The sequence below is a fragment of the Mirounga leonina genome, unplaced genomic scaffold, assembly GCF_011800145.1.
Source record: "Mirounga leonina isolate KUSES-001 unplaced genomic scaffold, KU_Mleo_1.0 Mir_200, whole genome shotgun sequence".
Classification (NCBI taxonomy): Eukaryota; Metazoa; Chordata; class Mammalia; order Carnivora; family Phocidae; genus Mirounga; species Mirounga leonina.
The window spans coordinates 22,759,095-22,785,422 of record NW_023270503.1 but is presented as its reverse complement, the minus strand read 5'-3'; the positions used below and the strand labels follow the sequence as shown (position 1 = coordinate 22,785,422).

The 26,328-nt window shown below is 42.5% G+C and overlaps 1 protein-coding gene across 1 annotated transcript in view; it reads right to left on the bottom strand.

The window, feature by feature from the left end:
- The window catches only part of ZNF652 (zinc finger protein 652), a 59,126-nt gene extending 39,681 nt beyond the window's left edge, over positions 1-19,445 (bottom strand). The window contains exon 1 of the mRNA XM_035026900.1: positions 19,132-19,445. The gene's annotated coding sequence lies outside the window, so the exon portion shown is untranslated. The remainder of the gene's footprint in view (positions 1-19,131) is intronic.
- Positions 19,446-26,328: the final 6,883 nt, after the last annotated feature.

Genomic DNA, 26,328 nt, shown 5'->3' with positions numbered 1-26,328 from the left:
GAGGGGAGAGGTGGTGGTAAGGAGATTATCTAGATTTTCTCATATTTTTATAATGAACATATATTTCTATAATAAACAAACGATCTAATTGTGCTAAATTGTAAACTAAAAAAATAAATGAATTCATCATATCCATTCAGATTCAATATACAGGTCATTTAGATGCAAGTGTTAATGAAAGAAAGTTGGAAAAAAAGTGCAATCATAATTTAAGCACAAAAAACACTTAAAATCTACACCAAGCCTCCAAATATCAGCAGGCTCTTAGTCAACAAATACTTATTGAGCACCAATAATAATGTGAGGTGCCACGGACATTACTGTGAACGTAACAGATATAATCCCTGGTCTCAGGAGGCTTATGGATATTGTCAATTAGTTTATAAGTAGGGTGAGCATATATGTTCTACTTTCCTGGGCCAAGTCGTGGTTTATACCTGTTTCTCCCAAAGTAATTATTAAGAATGCCCCTCTCACGTATCTCCCAGTCTGGACAATAAATTATATGGTTACCTACTTACGCAAAAACAAACTGCTCTTCCCACAGGGTAACATGTTTGCAAAATATATATCATTTCAAGGTTTTATCTTTCTTTTTAAATTCATTTATTCCTTTTTATTACACATTAAATTTTCTTAAATTATAAAAAGTTACTTATTTTATTTTTTAAAGATTTTATTTATTTATTTGATAGAGAGAGAGCACAAGTAGGCAGAGTGGCAGGCAGAGGGAGAGGGAGAAGAAGGTTCTCCGATGAGCAGGGAGCCCGATGCGGGGCTTGATCCCAGGACCCTGGGATCCTGACCTGAGCCAAAGGCAGCCGCTTAACCGACTGAGCCACCCAGGTGCCCCAAAAAGTTACTTATTTTAGATATTATCTCACTTTGCTATATGTACTTGTTATACAATGAAATCAAAGACTGGCTTTAATTGAGTAAGAAGAAATCAAAATCTGATTTTATCACATCAAAAAATGTATACAAATCAGTCAAATGAATAAAAAACCCCAAAACTTTAAAGACTATGAACCCCTGAGGGCAGGTAGTTCTTTTCAAAATACTACTTCAACATTCTAACCTGTGTTTAGCTCAGTACTGAGAATGTATTGTGGTTTTCAGATATTTCCTATTAAAAGGGAAGAGGACAGAAAATGTATGAGTCTGGAACATCTTGTCATAATGGAAAGCAAGGAAACTATCAAAGACTACGAGGGCTGTTTCGAAAGACTCAGGGGGCATCTGGGTGGTTCAGTCAGTGGACTGGCTGAACGTCTGACTCTTGATCTCAGCTCAGGTCTTGATCTCAGGGTGGTGAGTTCAAGCCCCACGTTGGGCTCCGCACTGGGCATGGAGACTACTTAAAAAAATAAGTAATAAAAAAAAATAATAAAATAAAATAAAATAAAATGCAACTCTGTGACACTGAACATTAAAAAACAGAACATTAAAAAACAAAAAAGAGGGCGCCTGGGTGGCTCAGTCGTTAAGCGTCTGCCTTCGGCTCAGGTCATGATCCCAGGGTCCTGGGATCAAGCCCCGCATCGGGCTCCCTGTTCGGCAGGAAGCCTGCTTCTCGCTCTCCCACTCCCCCTGCTTGTGTTCCTACTCTCGCTATCTCTCTCTCTGTCAAATAAATAAATAAAATCTTTTAAAAAAACAAAGACTCAGGAGCCAGCCTGATAAGCTCCTAATGGACAAAGATAGAACAACTGAGTATCAACAAGGATTAACAACAGCAGTGGACTGAAACACATCAAATATGCTTAAATCCATTGGTTATCTTTAGCGGATACTAAAAGAACCAACTCATTCTTTTGAAAACTGGTAAGTGAAGGGCAAGAATCAAGCATTTAGTCTGCCACTCCTATCAGATCTATACCTTAAAGAAACTAAATACCTGTTGAGGGGAAATTTCTTTTTATAGAGGTATTCCAGCTAATAGTTGAAGAAGAAATTATAGCATTTGATATTATTTTGCAACCCCTAATGAGTAGATATAGGAAAAGATCATCACTGGCTGATTAACAGTACCAAAAAAGAAACAACCAACACTATATGTTTCCGGGTAGAATTGTATGCCGGCACCTATTAAACAGTCTTCCCCTGACATCCACAAGAAAAACTGAACCTCAATCTGATCAAGCTTGTAGATCTAAAAACCAACCAATTTATAAAAAATAAAAGGGACTGAGGAACATGTTAAATGACACCACATGGATACAATCGGCAAAATCCAGACTATGAGAAATTATACAACAAATGATCCGGATTCTTCAACTAAAACTGCAAGAAAAAAAAAAAAGAGAAGAAAGGAAGGAGCACTCACAGATTAAAGAGACTTAACAGGCATATTAACTAATCATTCTTCTTTGGACTCTAATTCAACATTCTAGCCAGTGTCTGTCGAAAAAACAAATTGAAAAAACAATTATGAGTTCACTGGGAAATAAAAACACTGATTGAATACTTAATGATGTTCAGGAAGTTTTTTAGTGTAATAACGGTATTGCAGTTGTCTTATAAAGAAAGAATTCTTGTATTTATAAAGAATATGATATGATGTCTAGAATTTTTTTTAAGTAATTTCTACACCCAGCATGGGGCTCGAACTCACAACCCAGAGATCATGAGTCAGATGCTCTACCAGCTAAGCCAGCTAGGTGCCCCTAGAATTGCTTCAAAGTAATTGGGAGAGGGGAGTGTAGTGAGGGTGGATATATATGAAACAGACTGGCCACGGGAAATGGGCATATTAGGTTTGTCACACTTTTTATTTTTTATTATTTTTTTAAGATTTTATTTATATTTATTTGAGAGAGAGAATGAGAGAGAGAGAGAAAGAGAGCACAAGAAGGGGAAGGGTCAGAGGGAGAAGCAGACTCCCCGCTGAGCAGGGAGTCCGATGAGGGACTCGATCCCGGGACTCCAGGATCATGACCTGAGCCGAAGGCAGTCGCCTAACCAACTGAGCCACCCAGGTGCCCGACACTTTTTATTTTTTATATTTGAGAATTTCTATAACATAAAAAGATTTTCTTTTCAAAAGCAGCATTATCTCCTTTGGAAGACCAAAAACAGTATCACAATTTAGAAACATAATAGGACCCTAACCTGACATTGGAGAAAAAAACATTCTAACAACTACAATTAAATCTAAATTAACTTTTTGGTATGACTAAGGAATCAGAGAGCAAGTAAAATATAGTGTGAAAATCCCTTCATACTAGGACTACTGTATATTTTATACAACTTGAACTCGTATCTCTCAAAACTGTAACGCAGGCAATATGGTACATTTCTGATTTAATAAAACTTTGATACCATATATGCTCACACATAATGATCACACATAAAGGAAAAATTAAACATGTTAGAAGTGAAACAATTCACCTAGGAAGGTCACCACTCAGTCAAGATTAGAATCCAACCTTCTGGACAGTAGCCACCACTGTATTTTGCTTTGAATTTTCCAAGGACAGAATAAAACTAAGCCCAAAACTATGTCCTTATGTGGAACTAAGCAGATCCGGCTGCAGGTGAGGCTGCAGATCCGTTTCGCTCAAGTGCACAACCAGTGTTTTCGCAGGAACTGGCATTCAAGCTGCTTTCTATGTGTTCTCGAGCGGATACATTACACAGCGGGTTCTGCCACCTTTGTATATACAGGTCCACCTAAGAGACTGTTATGCAAACACAGAACACACACATTTACAGACACACAGGCATGAGCAGAAGATCATTCCATGTGGGTTTCTAAATTTGCCACACTATGAGATGACCGGGATTCTCTTCTTACTCAGGACTGTGGCGGTGGCATTGCTGTGAGCACAACGGTTTGAGGCGTTTCACTGCACAAAAATCAGACGTAAGCACAGGTGATAACCACAGTTCTCACTGCTGAATAAAAACCCATCTTCCTCCCTTCCTGGTTTGCTCCCTCCATCCTAAGTCAGCAAATATCACGTGTCCTCAATTCTGAGCCATACGTTTGTTTCTAAAACAAGACTGCTACATATTTTCCCTCAGTTCTAGGATGTTACTGATTTTAAGTGTTTATTTTATGGTCAAGTATATGGAAGATCCAAATGAATCAGCTATAGTCTCTGGCTGAGGCTCCAAACCTCCTGCTCATTTTTGGCTGTTCCCTCTCCCGTACCCTACTATGTAATGAACCAACAAGTCTAGGTTTACAAACTGCCTTGTCCTCCCTGTTCCAACTGCTAATACAACCTCCCAGTTCAGGCCCTAATCACCTCATACACAGATTATAACAGGCTCTCTGACTCCCTCTCTTAAACCACTTTACATAGAGATCTTCTAAACTGCATTTCCCTAAAGAATTTGGATCATGTAACTCCCTAGCTACAAAACCTTTATTGGTCTCTAAAGCCTTGGAATAAAATACAGCTCCTCAACAGAGCATTCCAAAAGCCCTCCACCATCTGAGGCCCATTTTTTCTGTCTTGGCTCCCAAAGGCCTCCTCTCCTAACATCCTCATACTATTCCTCAAACACACCTTGATTTTTTTCCACCTCTAAACCTTTGACTAGGTCATTCTTTCCTTCCACCTAAAACATGGTTCCCCTGCTGTTCGATGATAAAATCCTAGCCATCTTTCAAGACCTAGTCAAAAGCAAGAAGCTTTTCTTGACCACATTTTTGTCTCCTAGAATGCTTAAGAGGATTCTTTTGTTTAGAAAAAAATGTGGCATGTTAATAGAGGGAACACTCAAGAGTTCCACTTATTTTGGGAGAAGAGTTGATTTTTAAAAATCCACATCTACTTGATGTTGCCAATTCCTTCCTCCCCTTCCATAAATCAAACAGTTTCAAGGAATGATTCAAATTAATATCCTGAGTTTAGCTGCCATGGTTTGCCTTAGGAGGTATTCTTTGCATTAGCAAGCGTGGAGTGAAAGATACCCAAGTACTTCCCTGTCTATCATGGTATTCTGCCTCAAGGCCAGCACCTTTTTCTGAAGAGCCATCTAATACTTAAATTCTCTCAGAGCCAGTCATCACAGAGTGTGAAACCATCCATCATAGTAGACTGGTGACTACCACTTGCAATTAACAGACAAGTTAATTTCCTGGTAAACAAAAGATGGTTGTGTCCCATGTGCTCTTGGAGACAGCAACTTGTAACTGTACTGGAAAGGGACCACTGAGCAAGAGTTACACTCATCCACATTATAGATCATGTTTTTATATGGAACACAGAGGGGTGGGGAAAAAATCTTCAAGCGTACCCTAAAACGTACCCTAAAATGGCCTTGGGCAGAACTGTCTGTAAATGCCAAAAGATAACTTTCAAGGTATTAATGTTAAAGATAACATAATCTAGGTGGAGATCTAGACACATTATATATGATATATATATACCATGTATGACTAAAATTAATCTATGAACAGATATTCGAGCTCATTTAAGCATAGAGTTTAAAAGCCTGATTTAGGATGTTTCCAAATAGAAAAGGGATATTAGTTGAAAACGTAGTGAAATCTGAACTAACTCTGGAGTTGGCAGTAATATACCAATGTTGGTTCCTCAGTTTATGTAATACTTTAACATGGTTAGGTAAGAATTTAACAATCAGGGGAACTGGATGAGGGGTATACAAATACTCTTCCTGCAACTCTTCTATAAACCTCAAGCTATTCCAAAATTAAAAACTTATTTTAAAAAATTTAAAAAGAGGGGCACCTGGCTGGCTCAGTCGGTGGAACATGCAACTCTTGATCTCGGGGTTGTGAGTTCAAGCCCCACATTGGGTGCAGAGATTATTTAAAAATAAAATCTTAAAAAAATTTAAAAAGAGACTTATTGGGATAACACAAATTGAGTTATAATCACTTTAATTAAAAGGTTTTCTTTGAATTAAAAAAAGCATGTTGCTTTATCTGTTTGCTTTTCTCCAAAGTGAGATTTTATATATATATATATATATGTATATATATATATACACACACATATATATATATATATATATATATAAAGATTTTATTTATTTATCAGAGAGAGAGAGACAGAGGCAGGCAGAGGGAGAAGCAGGCTCCTTGCTGAGCAGGGAGCCCGATGTGGGACTCGATCCCAGGACCCTGGGATCATGACCTGAGCCGAAGGCATACGCTTAACCGACTGAGCCACTCAGGCGTCCCTCCAAAGTGAGATTTTTAAAAACTGACTTTGTCTTTTCAAGCTTTGCAGTTTTTAAACATTCTCAGGTTTACTTGGTAAAGACTATCAATTAGCAAATAGGCTGGGTTTTTTCAACAGGATCATGTACAAACATGTGTACATATGGTTTGTGGCCTGAATCCCAAATTGGCTAATACCAAGATGGCCTGACTGATGTATGACATTACCTGGCACAGCCCATTATCAAAGTATGGTGTAACCTTCCTTAGAGGGGCTCGGTGCTATTTTCCTAAGTGTGAAGTGTGCATACTTTTGGACCCAGCCATCAAAGAATTCACTGTTAGAAGATAATGCCACAAGCATAAAAAGATGTGTATACAAGGGCTTTCACTGTAGCATTATTTATTATAACAAAAAACTTGAAACCTAAATAATGGTATGCACAGACACTGGCATACTACATAGCCATCCAGATTATGATATAGATTTATATTAATTAACAAAGAAGTAAGTCCACATCAGAAAAAAAAAAAAAAAGACTAAATGGTAGGATCATGCCATCTCATTAATGTAAAAACCATGTCCTTACATGATATGTACAGTCATACCCAGAGATATCTCAGGATGGGGTGAGGGTGGGGAAGGAGATAGTTTATTTCTTTACATTTTTCTGTAATCCTTAAATAGTTTTAAATAAGCATGTATAATTTTTTGGAAAATAATAAAGCTATTCTTCTTCATGCTATATAGAAGCAATTTGTCTCAAACTCAAAAAAGTCATTAAGGGCAAGTTCCTAAATATGTAATCTTTTAAAAAAGTGATCCCCCATTTATGACAGGAAATGGCAAAAATATTTGTGATTAAATTTTACAAACTGTAACCCTAGAAAGCTTAGAAATAGTTATATTATAAAAACATCAGACATTAGCCAAAAGATTATAGGTTGTCAATGTTAACAGTAACATTAGCTATGTAATTTTTGCTTCTAGATGTGACACACACCATCACAAATTTATGTTTAGCTCCAAAAAACAAACTATAGTTATAAATATCAAGTAATTCATATGGATTCTATTTATAAATATGTATACTGCTTACAGTGTTTTTACTTTAGCTCAGAAGATCTGTCAATAGACTTTTGGTGCATAAGCGAACACAAATCTGTCCTCTTGCCAAGGATTTCTCTTTCCACATCAATGAATTTGGGAATTACAGGAGAACTTACAGCACATTCAATACTCCCTACTATATGAGAGACAAGCAAACAAGATGCTCAGAAAAGTTAAAGGGCTCCTTTAAGTCAGTAGCTAGTTGACGGCAGAGTTGGACTTAACCACCCAGATTCTTGTCGTAAGGCTCAAAATGAATTATTTCTCTACACCTGTTAGAATGGCTAAAATGAAAAATACTGACAATATCAGGTGCTAACAAAGATCCAGAACAACTGGAACTTTCATGTTTCCGGTGGGGATGCAAAAGAGCACATTCGCTCTGGAAAACAGACTGACATACGGACTACACGACCCAGTGATCCTGTTCCCAGGGAGTCACTCTAGAGAAATGAAAACTCACATTCACCCTGAAACCTGTCCATGAATGTTTCTGGAGGCTTGGTTCATAATCACCTCAAAATGGAAACAATCCAAATGTCCTTCAACAGGCGAATGGAAAAACAATCTGTAATCCTTCCACAGAATGGAATATTACTTGGCAATAAAAAGGAACTGCTGATACACACAAAAACTGGGATGAATCTCAAAGGCATAATGCCAAAAAGTCAGTCTCAAAAGGTTACATATGGTATGACCCCAGTTACAGAACATTCTCCAGAAGAGAAAAGGATAGGTATGAGCAACAGGTCACCGCTTGCCAGCGATGCAGTGTGGGGGAGTGTAATGAAGGCAGCAGTAGGGAGTTTTTCAGGTGATGGAATTGTTCTGCATCCTGACTGTGGTGGTGGTTACATGAATCACTAACATGTTCTGATATTCACAGAACCGTACACACCACAATGTCAATTTTACTGTACGTTAATTTAAAAATTAAAACAAATGACTTACTCAGTCTCTGGTTTCTAAAAGCCAGAAATATTTATGGATTTTTAAATTCTATTTTTTAAGCTTCAGTTTTTGTTTTGGTTTTTTTTTGAAGATTTATTTAGTTGAGAGAGAGAGCATGTGTGTATGCAAGTGAGCAGGAGGAAGGGGCAGAGGGAGAGAATCTTCAAGCAGACTCCCTGCTGCGTCAGAGCCCGATGCGGGGCTCGAACTCACAACCCTGAGATCGTGACTTGAGCCGAAATCAAGAGTCAGAAGCTTAAATGAGACTGAGCTGCCAAGGTGCCCCTAAACTTCAGGGTTTTGTTGTTGTTGTTTTTTTTTAAGAATTTTCGTTTATTTATTTGACAGAGACAGCGAGAGGGAACACAAGCAGGGGGAGAGGGAGAGGGAGAGGGAGAAGCAGGTCCCCCGCTGAGCAGGGAGCCCGATGCAGGGCCCAATCCCAGGACCCCGGGACTATGACCTGAGCCGAAGGCAGACACTCCACGACTGAGCCACCCAGGTGCCCCAACTTCAGTTTTTAATTAGCAGAATAAAATGATTTAACGGGTCCTTTCTTATGAAATCTCTTTGCCAAGAAAAGAACATATTTAACTTGGCAAGTTACATAACCTCACTTTGTCTCAATTTCCCTGCTGGCAAAATGGGGCAATAATAATACACTACCTCAAAAGGTTATAGAGGATTAAATGGCAAATGTTTTGTAAAGGTTGATGAATAACAAAACTACAGACAGTATATAACTCTGGGACAGAAATGAAAGACAATGCCAACCAAGTAACTTTAAAGTTTTATCCTTCTGGAGAACTAGGTTCTGATGAGTGCTTTTCTGATAGAGCTGTCTCTAAAATACAGTCCAACCCTGGAATCAGATTTTTACACAGAAGTAAACGCTCACTACTGAGTCATTGGTAGATTTTTATTCTGTAACCATTCTACATAAGCAAATTATTGTCTAAACCAGGCTCTGTGTTAAAGAAAGTCGTATTACAGAGTTAAAAAAAAATCTTTCCACATATTCGTTAATCCCGTCAGTTCTACCTAACTTAATAAACAAACTTAATAACAAACAAACATAGACTGGGGGTGTGTGTGTGTGTGTGTACACTAAGCAATAGTAGGGGTACTACCTCTTGAAATACCATAGCTTAAAACACTAAGCAAGGGGCGCCTGGGTGGCTCAGTCGTTAAGCGTCTGCCTTCGGCTCAGGTCATGGTCCCAGGGTCCTGGGATCAAGCCCCACATCGGGCTCCCTGCTCTGCGGGAAGCCTGCTTCTCCCTCTCCCACTCCCCCTGCTTGTGTTCCCTCTCTCGCTGTGTCTCTCTCTGTCAAATAAATAAAATCTTAAAAAAAGAAAACACTAGGCAAAATGAGGATCCAACCTCAACCCTTCTAGAGTTTTTGGTCTTTAAGAATTACCTTTCGGGGCGCCTGGGTGGCTCAGTTGGTTAAGCGACTGCCTTCGGCTCAGGTCATGATCCTGGAGTCCCGGGATCGAGTCCCGCATCGGGCTCCCTGCTCGGCAGGGAGTCTGCTTCGTCCTCTGACCCTATCCCCTCTCATGTGTTCTCTCTCTCTCATTCTCTCTCTCTCAAATAAATAAATAAAATCTTTAAAAAAAAAAAAAAGAATTACCTTTCTACATGGAATAAGGTCATAAATACAATGATTTTCTTCATGCCACATGACTTGGATTTCTACTTCAAACATATAATTCTAAGCATAGCTTTTAATTTGAGCACTCTCCCAACCCCCTTTAGCCCAATAAGCATTTGTTTAGCATCTACTTCAAGAAAATAATTTTCGTTAAGCACAAAAGGATGATTGTCACATAGGGTGATTTTCAAACTGCCTGACCCACCCCAATTTTGCAAAATGAAATGGAATAAAAAAACAACAGACTGCCTAACGACCAGTAAGGGTAAGTACTGTTTCATGAAGTTTTTGTTTCAGTTGTGGGTGGGGGTATGAATGTGAGAGAACATACGCGACCACACGTGTACTGCTTCTTACTGGGGGTCATGGTCAAAAAGCTTAAGAAAGAGTGCTAGAGGGAATTCAATAAACAGTTCTGGATTGAGAACGGTCCAATTCTGCAATATTCGGCTTCTGTGGACAAGTCTTTTAGTGCTCACTGCAGCACCTGACCTTAGAGACAGAAGTGATCTTCAAAGAAAAAGAAAATCTAACTTTCCATTTGAGTTGATGAAAAGGTTGAAGAGAGACTGGGAGGTGGGACAAACTGTCTTTTGGATATTATTATAATACCTGACAAGGCGAAATAGATGCAGACGTGTATACATTCTTTTTTTTTTTTTAAGATTTTATTTATTTATTTATTTGAGAGTGCACGCATGCACGCGGGGGGGGGAGGGGCAGCGGAAGAGGGAGAAAAAGAATCTCAGGCAGACTCCCCGCTGAGCAGGGAGCCCAGACCTCAAGACCTAAGCCAAAACCAAGAGCTGGTCACTTAACCAACTGAGCCACTCAGGCGCCCCAAAAGTGTATACATTCCTTCCCACAACCTGACAGGAAGTAACTAGCCATTTGAAAGTAGAAAATTTTTGTACTATGCATGTATTTTCCAAATTTAATTTAAACACTGTGTCACTTACCAATATTGTTTAACTTAACACATTATACAAGATTTAAATATACTTTATGTCAAACAACCAAATATTTTCTTTTAGAGCAGAACAAGATACACCTTAGGATCATAACAGTTAAAATGTATCTGCTTTGGGACGCCTGGGTGGCTCAGTCGGTTAAGCGGCTGCCTTCGGCCCAGGTCATGATCCCAGGGTCCTGGGATCGAGTCCCATATCGGGCTCCTTGCTCAGTAGGGAACCTGCTTCTCCCTCTCTCTCCCTCTGCTTGTGCTCTGTCAAATAAATAAAATCTTAAAAAAAAAATGTATCTGCTTTGAAAAAAAAAAGTCTTCACACTGTATAATATATATAGACTTTTTCTCTTTGTGAATAATCTTGTCGATAATAACTATCTTCCAAAATAATCTGGTTTTACCCACTAGGAGACTATAAATAGGTTTATTTTTTAAAAAGATCACTAGGAGTGCCTGGCTGGCTTAGTGAGTACAGCATGCGATTGATTCTTAGATTTGGGGTCATGAGTCCAGCCCCACGTTGGGGGTAGTGCTTACTTAATAATAAAAAAATAATAAAAAAATTTTTTGAGAGGACTCGTCCACTAAAACTTATACTAAAATCAGTTTTCATATTTAAAACCTTATTACAGGGGCGCCTGTAAAAAATTGTATTTTTTTTTAAAGATTTTATTTATTTATTTGACAGAGAGAGATACAGTGAAAGAGGGAACACAAGCAGGGGGGAGTGGGAGAGGGAGAAGCCAACTCCCAGCTGAGCAGGGAGCCCGATGCGGGGCTCCATCCCGGGACCCCGAGATCATGACCGGAGCCAAAGGCAGACGCTTAATGGCTGAGCCACCCAGGTGCCCTCCTTATTACAATTTAGATAATTTCCTAGCTTATTTCTCTCTAGACCAGATAAGCTAAATATGACTTTCATGTGCTAAATCTAACAAAGTCAATGCTAAAATTGCTACCTGCCTCCGAGCATCAGTTTAGGGAGCTGCTGTAGGGCAGTGTTTCTCAACCTCAGCACAGCTGACGTTTTAGACCAGATCATTCTTTGTTGCGAGGGGCTGTCCTGTGCACTGTAGGATGATCCGCAGCCTCCCTGGCCTCTGCCCGCTGGATGCCAGCAGCACCCCCGGAGCCCCACTTGTGTCAATCAAAGGTATCTCCAGACAGTGCCCAACGTCTCCTGGAGGCAAAATTGCCCTTGGTTGAGAACCACTGCTTTACAGGTTTATATTTTAATCGTTGTTTCTATGTTTGGGCAATAAGAAGGAGAAAATGACAATAGTGCAATTACAGCCAAAAAATGTGACCAAATGCACTTTTCAACAGAAATGGCGCCCCAGCAGTGATTACAGCACCTGGGCCCGCAGGAGCACCTTCCCCCGCCAGGCTCGGCGGCAGGCCCACTGCACTTCACAACATTCCAAACCAGGTTAACGACATTTAAGCAAGTTTCTCCTGTTGCTATTTGTTTAAAACCTTGGGTTTCCAAAAAGTTTAAATATACCACAGTTATAAAAATATTAAGTAAACATTTTTAATAATTAGCAATGCAAGAAGGATTATTATATCATTATTATGAAATGAAGCAATGAAAGAAATATTTATTAGGTACAAAGATCTTTCAAGAGACGTAACTATTTTTAAGACATATTCTGTCATACTTAACCCCTCTTTAAGGATAAAAATATATAGGGTTTGCTCTCAGGTTGACTTGGGGATTTTCTTAATATTGTAAAAATCCAAGCTAGGTCTTTGAGAATGTACTCAAAAAAAAAAAAAAGGTTTGAAATTATTTTGCCCCACTAAATATTTCAATATTTAATTTAAAATAGGACATTATAATTCTCCTATGGATAGTTGAGGGATACTTTTTAAATGAAAAATTATTTAGTGGGTATACATTCACATAGATCAAAAAAAAATTTTTTTAAGATTTTATTTATTTATTTGACAGACAGACAGCGAGAGAGGGAACACAAGCAGGGGGAGTGGGAGAGGGAGAAGCAGGCTTCCCGCCGAGCAGAGAGCCCGATGTGGGACTCGATCCCAGGACCCTGGGATTGTAACCTAAACCGAAGGCAGACGCTTAACAACTGAGCCACCCAGGCGTCCCAGATCAAAATTTTTAAGTACAGAAGAAAATATAGTGAATAGAGCACCATTACACATGATAGCCCAAATCAGAAATAATCCAAATGTCCATCAATGGTAGAATGGACAAATAAATTATAATATATGCATACATTTGCATATTATACGAGGAAAAACTAATTGTTGTTATACACGAAAATATGAGTGTATTTTATAAACATTAAGTTTGAGCTAAGGACACCATGCACAAATGAGTACATATTGTATTCCACTTATGTATAGCTTAGAGATTTTCCCACAGCAACACATGAAGAGTTTCCTCATTCTTTTTTGCAGTTATAAAATTTATTCTACTGTATGAATATACCCTAATTTATTTACAATTCTATACTGACATACATTAGGTTTTTCCCAAACTTTTGTTGCGTCTATTTAGACGAATTTGTAGGCTAGAAAGAAAACTGTAGGGCTCTCTACAAGGAGGATCTTTTAGGCAAGGTAACTTCAAATCCCAGCTCGAACAGTATATTATTACAGGAAAAGTCTCTGGGCATTACAGGATAGAGGTTGATAAGAGGAACTGGGGAAAATACATAGATTTACCTATACAACTAAGACCACACTCTCCTCATCCCCTCAAAACAAAACAAAATCAAACAACCCAACACTTCATCATGTGTTTCAATGTTCACAGGCCACTGACATTACTTTATGAAAACAACTCATAAGGGCCTAGTGATAAATCTCATTTTGTAGGCCACACAGTGTAATCAGTAAGTTATAGTCCACTGAATCTCCAAAACTGAATCAAAATTCCAAAGCTGAAAAGTCTAAACTCCAAAGCGGTTAAAGACTCTATTCTTCACTAGCATTAAAGACAAAAGGAATCACCCAACCCTGTATATCTCTGTGAAATCCAGCTAAGAGTAAGAACCCTCTGATACCACATGCATAGCAAGATCAAGAAATCAGGCTCTGGAGCCACACTCCGCATCACTTCTATTTCTGTTCCCTTCCAACAGTCCCTTCTCGCTACACAGATTGGTTTATCAAGAAACTGACAGGAGCAACTAGATCTCCGCTAGGCCATTTGACTCCAGTAAACCAGAAAAAATAACAGTTAAAAAAAAAAAATAGCACCCTCCTCCCCAGAAAAGGTTTTCTTAGCAAAATGTATCATCGTTGAGAAAAAAAATATGTAACTCAATCATCTAAATTTTATTTGTTTAGTTAGTCTGGGCTCACATAGCGTAAGTGCTCTTATTATTATTATACATCTGGGTGAGATTAAATTTTTTCAAGTGTTCTGCAAAATCTAAGGCAAGTCTAAGACCATTATTTGCCAATCCTTCTTTATCAGCAATCCAATACTAGTGACTGATTCCATTGATGGGAAAGCCCTAGGTGGCTCAATAATAAAGAAAATACGGATTAGCACAGTCCCCTGAGGTAAATCCTAATGCATTATTGATGTGTCTACCTTATCAGAAAAGTCTCTAGGTAACTCTTGGGGGTTCACAGACTTATCACAATGATATCCTGCAAAAATGACAGAATAATTCTACAGAAGCCAAGAAATTCTATTTTTAAAACTGTATACATGCCCCTGAATCTACTCTCCAAAGCAATCTCTTAAACTATATTTTAAAGAGGAAAAAAATGTCATATTTTACCATAAAATTACCTTTCAGGCTAAAAACAAGGCTAGGGAATACACACACACAATCTGTAGGTATAGGCCTAAAGTGCAGAGTTGATAAAATTTGACAGGTAAGGGAACTTTACTTTTCTTTCCTTCACCCACCGAAGCAAAAATGCCTAAGGCACTCAAACTTATAACCCTAATAACAGTTTATGATCAAAACCTCAGATGAGCAATGGGAATTCTTCAGGAGAAAATGTTCATAAGTGTTTTATAAAATCATACATAACTGCTATATAAACAAACAGATTAACTAAAATAAGCATCTGATGTCTTCACTGATTCTACCAAGCACTTTATGGCTTGCATTAACCATGAAAATTTACACAAGGCTTTGCACGTGATTCAACTCTGGACACAGAACTCATTGAGACACGTTTATGTCCTAAAACACCCCCTTCACCACACAAGCTCTGAATAGGTTTAAAACAAGACAGCCTGTGGGTAGCACTGCAGAATTTGGAGCTAAGTTTTATTGTCTCTACCACGTTCAGCCAGCCATAGAGCAACAAATCAAAGTTCCAATATGCACACTGCACCTGCAAGACTTAGGTATGCTCCAAGTCAAATATTTGCAATTTTTTCATCCCAAATCTGCACAAATGAAAGTATGCAGGTCGCAGCACCAGACCTCGTCAGCCAAAACGATCTCTATTTCCCACATCGGCCGTGTCCTACTGTTTTTGAGTCCTTCAAACGGACATGTGCCAGGAACCGTGCTAGCAGCTTGCATGTATTATCTCTAATCCTTAAAACAAATCCCATTCTACTGTTGAGGTAAGTGAGGCCAGAGAGGTCAAGGTGATTTGCTCAATGCCGTAGAGTCAGTAACTGCTGGAGCTGATTCAAATCCTGTTCTGCCAGGCTCCGAAGGACCATCTCCCTGATCCTCCTTCAGCTAAATTCACTACCTGCAACACCGGTTCCCTCTATCAAAGTAAATTCAAGCGTTAACTGTCAGAAATGGTGACAACAGCTGAGAAGACTATCATACCTAAAGCTGGAGCACAAGACCCGAGAGTTCCCTGCCAGGAAATGCAGTCACCTCCTTTAGAATAACTAGTTCCAAAGGCTATGGTTCAAAATATAAGAGAATTCACAGGGGTTTTTGTTGTTGTTGTTGGCTGTCTCTTCACGGACTTTTTACAACAAGGGAAATGAAACTCAAGAGTATATTCACATTCTTGGTGAAATTATCTAAAACCCTTGAGTAAAGGGTGATTTTTTTTTTTTTTAAACAGTTCACTTTTACAGGTTACTTCTTTGACAGGCTCTAGACATTCAAAAACAAAATCAAATCAGTAGCATTACTAACCAACTTTTTTCTACAGACTTGAAAAGTATTTTCTTACCACACTACAAGATTACTTCCCATACTTTGAGCAGAAATGGAAACAGCTCTGGGTGTCACGAATTACATCTTGAGGCCATAGTTGCAGAAAGTTGGTGGTTTCCCTTGAGTAGGAGCCGCTGATCTGAAACCTCCTAAGGGAAGGGTGTCTGAGGAAGAGTGCTGAAGAAACTAAAGCAAGCTGTTTATATTAATGAGGGAGCTGCTGGCCCCACTACTCCTTAAGTGTTTCACTGCCATGCAATTGTTTTCCAGCCTCCAAGCTCTGAATCTGGCAGACAGAATGCTGTTCTCACAGCCATACGTGTTCTATGATCAGCTGCTCTGTGGTGTGTGGGTGTTTAACTAGGTAAGGGACTGGTTAGAAGAGGTTCTGCAATATTAAATCAAGGAAGCACACTGTCCCCTGAGATTTTAGTGATCTGTCACTCTACGATGCTGACAAAGTAACATATTTGCAACATTGAAATGGTCTGGGTTTAGGATAGGCAAATAATTTCCGACAGTAAAGCTTAAGGCATGACATGAACAAAAAATATAACCTGTAATATAAGCCACTTCAAGCATGTTTATTAGATAATAAAAAATGCAATATTTGCCATCTCAGCATGCTTTCAAACTTCATAGGGTATACTGCCTAATTATTAGAATAAATGCTATTCTTCAGGTGTGTGGAACAGGTTCTATGCAAGATTCCAAGCCTCCCCCACCGCCTTCCAAAACAAGTTAATACCATGAATTGGGTAGCCTCTCAGAACCTCAAAAATGTAAAAAATAAATAAATAAAAGGTCTCAAAGGATTCTTCAGGTAAAAAATATTGTCAGAGCTGTAAACTCCTGGAGATCTGGGGACTATGTTTCTTTAATGTCACTGCCCATCACAACACCTATCACAAGTGGAATAAATCCCCCTTGGTTGAAATATAATCAAAAGGCAAAAGCTGGATGCAGAGTGATTTAAACAAGAATAGCTGATATTTATCCCCTGCTTGTTGATAGAATAGTGCAAAGTTCATCCCTTGTTCTAAATTCTAAACACGGGGACTGAATTCCCTAACTGCAATTAAGATCCTCCCATTAAAACAAAACTTTAAAATGGATGGTTCTGGTGGCAATGTCACCCTGAATAAAGACATGAAATCATATTTAATAAAGTTGAAAAAAACTGCACAGAGCAGGTGCTCTACTATGGGAATGACAAAGCCTTCTTTTAAGAAATCAAGTCAACGTCCATCAACACATCATGGATAGGTATCATGAAACAGACCACTGACTTTGCTGTTGAAATATGCTACATTTAGAAAACAGTGCAAGGAACATACATCATCAACTGGTCAAATTCAGACCAATTATTTTGACTCCAGTTTTAACTTTTTCTGAAATTCTCACATACGTCTCCTTTTTACAGGAAGACAGGGAACGTAATGAAAGAACAAAACACAAGGATACATGTATCATCTACTTTGTTGCTTACTGCTCAGGACCAAAGTACTGTAATGCCAATCCTCAAGAAACAAAACAAAACACAAAACTCAAGTTCCTTTCACTTTTGCATAATAGAGATCTCAACCTGACTGTCCCAGGACTAGCTTCAAGAGGACTGTAATTGCATACAAAAATCATGAGCGTCTCTTTCACGAAAAAGAGGACCCTAAAGGCTTTCATGATTCTCAAAGAAAGGTTAAGAACCACTGAAGCAGACATTTCCAGAATCACTAAAACTCAGAGGTGATCATTTTAAACAAAATTATACTAAAGGTAGTATCTATTAGAATACATGTGCACAGTCCTGATACAGGACTGTGCAGCTGACCACTCTCAAATCAGCCCTAGGCGGGAACATCCCTTGCATTCGTTGTACACACATGCTAGCCACAGCAGCTCGTCATTCCTTAAGCATACACATGTTGTCAACAAAGCATGTGCTAGTTGCCATTCCCAGAACAATACACAGGCCTGGCCATCTCTGGGGGAAAAAAAAAAAATACACATTCTTCCCAAAACACCATCCTATGTAGTTACTATGCCTTGACGACCGATCTTACATATTAAAACAAAATAAAGGGAAATGCCCACACACATGTATCTAATCGACTGAGGAAAAAAGCATCACTCAGGTATTATTCAGGGCACACCGTAGATGCAGATCAGGAAAACACTATGATAACGATGCTTGAACATGGGGACCATCACAGACTCACGCAGGAACATCCTGAGAACATGGTTGTGGAAAGAACCCCTCTCCAAAAGCAAAAGTAAAAGCACATTCCTTTGATTGGCACAAGCCATTCCTGACAATGGATCCGCAATGACAGGGGCTGCTCTGGCAATCAGGAAGAGAGAGAGACAGAGAGAGAGAGAGAGAGAGAGAGAGAGTGTGTGTGTGTGTGGTGGGGGAGGGATGTACTTAAATGTGATCAAAGACTGGCCCTCTTCAAAGAAGAGCATATGGGATCTCAAATCGTGAAGACAGACTTCGAGGGTGAGGCAGGGGCATTTATCATTTCTACAGGAGACATCCCTCGACAATGAACATGTTATGTGCAGATGTAACGGGGGTGTCACTACCTTTAGCGTCTCCCATCTAAGAATCTTCAGTAGAGCCTGATTGGAGGGGAGGAGGAGGTGGGGGTGGAGAAAGGTCTGCATTACCCTCTGGGGTGAGTGTTGGGCGGGTGTACATTGGATGCATTTTATCTCGAGCGGCACAATACTCCCAGGGGTTGGAGGTTTGGGCGCAACCGCAGGGCCCGGGAGGCAATGGGTGCACGCCACCAGCTGCAGGGCAGGGGAATGCTCGCTGGAGGACCGGTGCAAACCTCTCCTTCGGCCCGCTAACCCAGGCAACCCCAGCCTCCCCTCGGGCCTCGGGGCGAGCGGGCTCTCTGCAAAACTGGAGCCCGGCCCGGGTCCGGGAGCGAGGGGCCGAAGGAGCAGAAGCGGGCGCCCCCGGCCCGAGCTCGCGGCCAGAGGAGCGCAGCGCCCCGGGCCTCCCCGCCGGATGGGAGCTGCTCCGGCCTAGTGCACGCAGCTGCCTCGGCGAAGGGTTAACCCGGCGCCCGAGCCCCGGCCGGCCCGGCGGGCAGCGGAGAGGAAGGGCTGCTGCAAGGGGCGCAGCCGCGACTGTGGCGTGTGCGTGGGGGGCAGGGGCCCCTACTCACCCTGGCCGGCCGCCTCCGCCTCCGCCGCCCCGACCGCCGCCTCGGCGGTCCATCCCTGCGGCGGGGGGCCTGTAGCCGCGGCGCTCGAGTAACAACCGCCGGCCGGGCCGGCCCCTCCCCCCGCCCAACGTCTGTCCTCAGGGCCGCTCCGCAGACCCGGCCTCGGCCGCCGCCACCGCCGCCGCCGCCGCCGCAGCGCTACGTGGCCGCCGCTCCGACGTCTCGCGACTCCCTTCCGAGCGCGCGAGGGCGAGCGGGGCCGGCGGGGCGGGCGGCGCGCGGGGAGGGAGGCAGGGGAGGGGGTGTGCGTGTGTGGTTGTGTGTGCGGAGCCGGGGGCAGGGAGGGAGGGCGAGCGGCGGCGAGAGCGCGCGCGCGCCCGCGGCCCCGTCCCTCGCCCGCCCCCCCCTCCCCGCCCAACGGGGAGCCGACACCTCCCTCTGCCCGCCCCCCTGGCATCCCGGCCGCTGGGCGCGGCGGCGCGCATGCGCAGCCCCTCGGGCAGGCCCTGGCGCACCTTTTCTCCCCGCTGCCACAATGTGAGCGCCCCGCCGCCCAGATAACCGCCGACTCCCGCTCCACCCCCGCCTTCCCCCACTCCGCCCACTGCCGAGCGCCCAGGTAAAGGCGTGGACTGCGCGTGCGCACCGCTCTCCCTGGGTCTGGGGGCGTGGTTGCTGAAAGGAAGCCAAAACGCAGAGTGGGAGGGAGCTTGGGGCGGAGGGTGGGAGCCTCCCCGAAGGAGGGGCGGGTTAGGATTAAGGAAAGGTAAAGTGAAGAAAAGGGGCCGAAGTAGGAAAGTGGGCCCAAGTGAGACTTAGAAGGAAAGGAGCCTTTGGCTTATGAAATAAAATTTAAAAAGAACCCGTGGCCTCTGTTACTGGAGGGTAGGGTGAGTGACAGAGGACAGAAATAAAGGAGGCAAAATATAAGCAGTAGTGGTCAGTCACCAGATAAATGGGACAGCTAATAAAACCTGGAGAAATTTAGAGATTGCCGGCATGGTCAGAAAAACAAATTTAGAGCGGCGTTTGTTCTGTGGCCAGGAATAGAGCATGTGTGTGTGCTTGAGACATTGAACTGCTGCAAGAAAGGAAGCCTCCATTGAAAATATTACAGCATTATGACTAATTAGCTATTAATCATTAATATAATTAATGGTACTATTAGCTAACAAGGTAGCATTTATCCGAGTTCCGAGCCAAGAGAGGGTGTCCATAATTGCAAGGGCTTGGCATACAGAGAGAGGAAGTGAGGCAGGCAAGGTAAAGGCCTAAGGAGGAGAGGACCCAAGACAGCAACTTGGAGGGTCAGGATGACCCTTTCCCACGATAAACCAAACTTCCCTGATGTTTCCCAAATCTTACCTCCATTGGAACTCCTCATCCTCCTTCCATTATTAAAAGCACACTTAACAAATGCCTTTGCATTAAGACCTATCTCTTTACACATTTTCAATACAGATGCAGCTACTTCTCTCCAAAACAGCCACCCCTCCCTCTCCCCCCAACCCTGGAAAAAAGTCCCTATAGCAAGTAAAATGGCCTGAATCTGGGATAGGGTTAGGGGAAGAGATTGAAACTTGATACACAAAAGGGTTCCAGGGCTAGCCCTGTCCTTGGCACCCTCTGAAAACAAATGCTCAGTCTTTATTATACTCGGACTCCACATTCCAGGGAGTGTAATTTGGCACCTTTGGGTTGTGTTCCTCAGCAGTGAGCGTCTTCAGTGGATAAACACTAAAGGTGACATCGTAATTCAGCAGGTAGAGAGAAAATCTTCAGGCAGAGCAGGAGGAAATAAGCATGCATAAATAATAAAAGGAAAGACTTAGGGGCATCTGGTTGGCCCAGTTGGTGGAGCATGTGACTCTTGATCTCAGGGTTGTAGCCCTGAGCCCACCTTGGGTGTAGAGATTACTTAAAACAAACAAACAAATAAATAAAATCTTAAAAAAAAAAAAAGATTTAATGTAAGAAAGAACTTGGCCTCCACGGGGGCTGGTGAGCCCCGAACATCTGACTGAGATGTCTAGTTTTGCCCTTCTAGGACATTTAATCTATTCCCTACTCTGCTTGTCAGGGCAATTCAGCTTGGAAGACCAGTGTGCAGAGCGATGGCTAAAGAAGCAAGGTAACCTTCCAAGTGTCTATGACTCTCCACCCACAGGCCAGCCCTCCGAAGGGCTCCTAGTAATTAGAACAGTAATATTATTGCCTTCCACTTGAGGAGTGCTTTATGGTTTCTGCAGGGAAGTTATGTCCATTATCTCATGAGATGTTCCAACAACGCTGTGAGGCCGGCAGGACAGGTATTATTCCCAATGAAGGAAATTTGGTCCAAGGAACGCTTAATGGCCCAGTCAATCACTCAACCTAGAAAACAATGGAGGGTTTGACTCTGAAAGACTGCTACATATTCCTGTGGGTAAAAACAGGTAGCCTTGGCACGTGATAGAGAATAATTCACTTCTACACCTGCGTCTCCTTTCTTTCATGTGTTTTCCCCTCTTCTTCTCTTCAGGACCCTAGGACTTGCCCCTGTGTTTCTGAGGCCTCGGTGACCAGTACTTTGGAAGGCCTTGGGCCGCAGGACTTAGCATGGAGATCCCAGTTGCTCTGCTCTCTCTTAACTCTTCCCTTTCATGTATTTACCCTCAGCAGGGGCTGCAGACCAGTGTCCTCTCTCGACATGTCATAAGAAGAGGGCCTCTGCTCTCAACCAGACTGCTAAGCCCATGCCCCCTTCTTCAGTGGCTGGCATTACAACTGACAGTCAATGCAAGCACCATTAATTTTTTTTTTTTTTTTTTTGCAAGCACCATTTAGCACCCACAGCTGGTCTCACTGGAAGATCGGGCTTCTGTCAACCTGGTTTCCTGGCCTTAGATAGTTCTTCACTAACTTCTTCATTAAGGCAGTGGACAAAACCCAGTAGAAGCCATTTTTAAAAAAGATTTTATTTATTTATTTGACAGAGAGAGGGAGAGAGAATGAGCAGGTGAGTGGCAGAGAGAGAGGGAGAAGCAGACGCCTCATTGAGCAAAGAGCCCGACACAGGGCTTGATCCAGGAACCCTGTGATCATGACCTGAGCCGACGAAGGCAGTCGCTTAACTGACTGAGCCACCCACGTGCCCCACAGAAGCCATTTAAAAAAAAGGTTTAAAAAAAAACACATTTGCATACACGCACACACACACACACAAGAATATTACTCAGCCATAAAAAAAGGGATGAGATCTTGCCATTTACAACAAGGAGGGACCTAAAGGGTATTATGCTAAGTGAACTAAGTCAGAGAAAGACAAATACCATATGATATCAGTTAGAAGTGGAATCTAAAAAACCAAACAAATGAATAAACAAACAAAAAGCAGAATCAGACCTACAAATGCAGAGAACAGACTGATGGTTGCTGGAGGGGAAGAAACGTGGGGTTGGACAAAATGGGGGGAGGGAAGTGGGAGGTACAGGCTCCCAGTGATGGGATGAATAAGTCACAGGAGTAAAAGGCACAGCGGAGGGAATATAATCAGTGATATTATAATAGGATTGTATGGTGACAGGTGGTAGCTACACTCCTGGTGAGCACGGCATAAGGCAGCAAGAAGCCGAATCGCTCTGTTGTACCCCTGAAACTAATGTGACATTGTTTGTCAACTATACTCAAATAAATAAATAAATAAATACTTTTAGTATAAAGTTCTGCACACTTTGACGGTTCTGAAAATCTTCAAAGATTTCATTTAAACAGCAGCAGATATATCTGGTTCTTAAACGGCCTCATACAAGCTCCCAGTTCACTGCATTTCCTCACTCCCCAAGCTTCCGGGACTGTACCCACAGTCCCTGATAGTTCTTACCACCTCTACTTAAACAGGGGTGGTGGCTGTGGCTCTCTGTCCCCTCATTAATCTAAGCCGCTTCTCGCACGGCAGACTTGGGGCCAGGGCCCTGGTCATGGGCTCCTAGGTTCTCATACCTGCTGTGCTGCAACCTTTACTCAATCCCTTCACCTTTTAGACTTTGCAAAAAAGACGGGATTATCTGGCTCTTAGAGTCTTCCAGATCTGATACCTAGGATTCTATTCTAGAAAGTTGACTTTGTTCGCTAATATCTTACAATGCCATTCCTTTGCTGAGAATCACTAACCAGTTCCTATCTCTGAGCCTTTCCTATAAGAAGCTTCCCCCTTCACAGAATGGATAAAGCTGGCCCAGACTCTCCTGTTTTATTCACTTCTCTAAGTGACGGTGTGTAGAGACAGCTCAGAAAGATGGACTTCAGGCTTTTCTGTCATAGGGCTTGCATGCATATGTGCCCTCATGCGGTGTGTATGTATGTTTCTGTCCAGTCTTAAAGGGATATGGGTCAAGGGCACTTTCGCTCTGTGATCCCTCACCTCCCACCACACCTGCTTGAATTCTAGTGAAGAGGTGAGATAAATGCCAGGATGTCCTAGAAGAAAAAGAGAACACACCCTAAAAGGCAAGACCCATGAATACTGCTGTTTTGCATTGGGGATGGAGGTGAGGGAGGCTATTGGGATAGCCAGTGTCCCTTTGGGCAAAGCTTTGTTTCAGCTGCAACATGGCTTGAGGCCATCACTGGGCTCACAGCCTGCTGCAGCTATGGTCTCTCATCAAAATGCATTTTATAATTATTTTTTTAATGTATAGATATTTATAAGATTTTATTTATTTATTTATTCGTCAGAGAGAGAGAGAGAGCGTGAACAAGCAGGGGAGAAGCTCCCCATTGAGCAAGGAGCCCGATGCGGGGCTCGATCCCAGGACCCCGGGATCATGACCTGAGCTGAAAGCAGACACCCAACCCACTGAGACACCCAGGCACCCCTCCCCTGCCCATTTTTTTTTTTAAAGATTTTATTTATTTATTTGTCAGAGAGCACAAGCAGGGGGGAGCGGCAGGCAGAGGGAGAAGCAGAGTCCCCGCTGAGCGGGGAGCCCAATGTGGGACTCGATCCCAGGACCCTGGGATCCTGACCTGAGCCGAAGGCAGACGCTTAACCAACTGAGCCACCCAGGTGTCCCTTTTTTTTTTTTTTTAAACAGCAAATAAGAACGAGGTCTGGATTTTAAGGGTCAAATGGCCAGACTTGGGTCTCCAGGATCCAAGTCCCGGACTTTGTGACATGGTGCTGTCCATACAATGCAAATTAAACAGTTGTGGTCTCTGCTCTCTGGAAGTTTGGACTTAAATGGACAGCCACAATTCCGGCAAACATAAAAGGACAAAGTGATTCATAGTCAATTCACGTATGCTAGTAAATAGATGAGTTAAATAGATAAGGAAAGCCATGTTTACCTGGTGTACTAATTTTTTTTTTTAATCTATTAGTGGAGAGGGCAATGTTAATGCGGCGCAGGTCTTCGCCAGGCCCACCTCTGCCTACTTTGCACATGGAAAAATACCGTAGTTGTGCTGCACGCTCTTTTGCTCTTTCGGTTCCGTGTCTTCAACAGTGTGTCACCGTTCCCGGAACAACTACCGAGTGTCACACAAGGTGGGAATCAAGAACCGTCATTATGAAGTCATCTCTGCCCTTCAGTGACATCTTCAACCCTTTTCCTAAAGCAAACCACTGCAAAAGCTTCCATTCACTCCGCCTCTACGACCTCTCCTGATGGGAAAAGGACAGATCAACTCAGTGCCCATCCTATTGTTAGAGTGCCTGAGATTCATGTTTATCCATGCAAGGCAGCCAGTTAGGAGAGCGCAGAGGAGGATTTGGAATTTGAGGGACATTGGTACTATTCCAGAGAAGCAAGGCCACCACCCCACCTGCAGCAGCTTAGCTTCTGTGTACCTAAGCGAAGGCAGAGAGGACCCTGGGGTTAGGGAATGTGGGCAGCTGAGGGCAGGAACCCCAGCAGAATATCCTCCTATGACGAACTATAGCAGCCCAATACCTCCCCTGGGGGTTCTGCCTCAGGGTCTGTCTCCAGCAGAGGGATCTAAGGCAGTTAGGTCCAAATTGTGTTTGAGTCTTTAAAGAGGCTCACAGATTCTTTGAGGCCGCAAGCTTAATTGTTGTCTGTAATTGATGTGACATGTGCCCCAGAGGCATGCACTGAGGTCCAATTGAAGTGATGGTTTTTAAAAAAATTGGAATTAATTAATTAAAGAAGGCAGCTGTACTGGGCTGTGAGTTGGTGCCAAACTCCGTAACCCTAAACCAGCCGACCCACCGGACCGGCCTCACCACCTGAGGAACAATCCTGAGGTTCTCACGGAGGTGGGATGGGAGACCCGGGACGCAGTGCAGGAAGCGAGGGTTGCAAGGGAGAAGTTGGGGGGTGGTTGTGGTGGGGGGGTCAGGGGACCCTCTCCTTTCATAACCCTCCAGAATCTTGGCTCTTGTTTGGGTGCCAAAAGAAGTGTGTTGGGGGGCTAGGGAACTGCAGGAAAGGGAAGGCAAGGTCCAAGGAGGTATGTGAGATTATGGGGAGGGGCAGTCAAGGGACAAGAGGGGGCTCAGGCCTGGGGTGTTGGCCGCGGCGAAGCAAGATGGACCTGCTCAGGTGAGGACTACGAAGACTGGGGGTGGAGAGGACCCCGTGGGTGGAGCTCAGAGGAGGTGGAGCCCGGATGTGGGGGCGGGAAGTTGGCGCCTGGGGCCTCTGGCATTCAGAGGAGGTATTAATTAAACCCCTGACCTGAGGTGGTTAACAAAGCTGCGGCAGCTTTTCATATGAGTTGAGTTAATAACAATAATAACAATAATAATAACAATTAACGATAATGAGACCTTATCTACAGCAAGTTATTCCTAGAGCTTTGTAGGCATTAAGTCATTAATTCCTCTGGCCCCTCGGGCCACCTTTTTCTAGCGGTAATGGGAGTGCAAGAGGCCACAGACAATCCTTGTGCCTTTCGGCCTGTTGCCATTGACTGGGTGGGTTAGTTCATTACAGAGAGAGAAAATCCAGGGTTCTTTAGGGCTTCATAAACTGTTATAAGCTTTTTCATTTATTTAGAAATGATGCGTAAACGGGATGAGTACAGAAGTGTACAACTCGGTCACCACAAATGCCTAAAGAACTTTGATGTGAAAACTCAAATGAGAGTCATCATCCTTATCCTGGTCAAGATCAAAGACAATTAGAGCATGCATTGTGTAGCACGTTTTTACTTTTATTTATTTATTTATTTTAAAGATTTTATTTATTTATT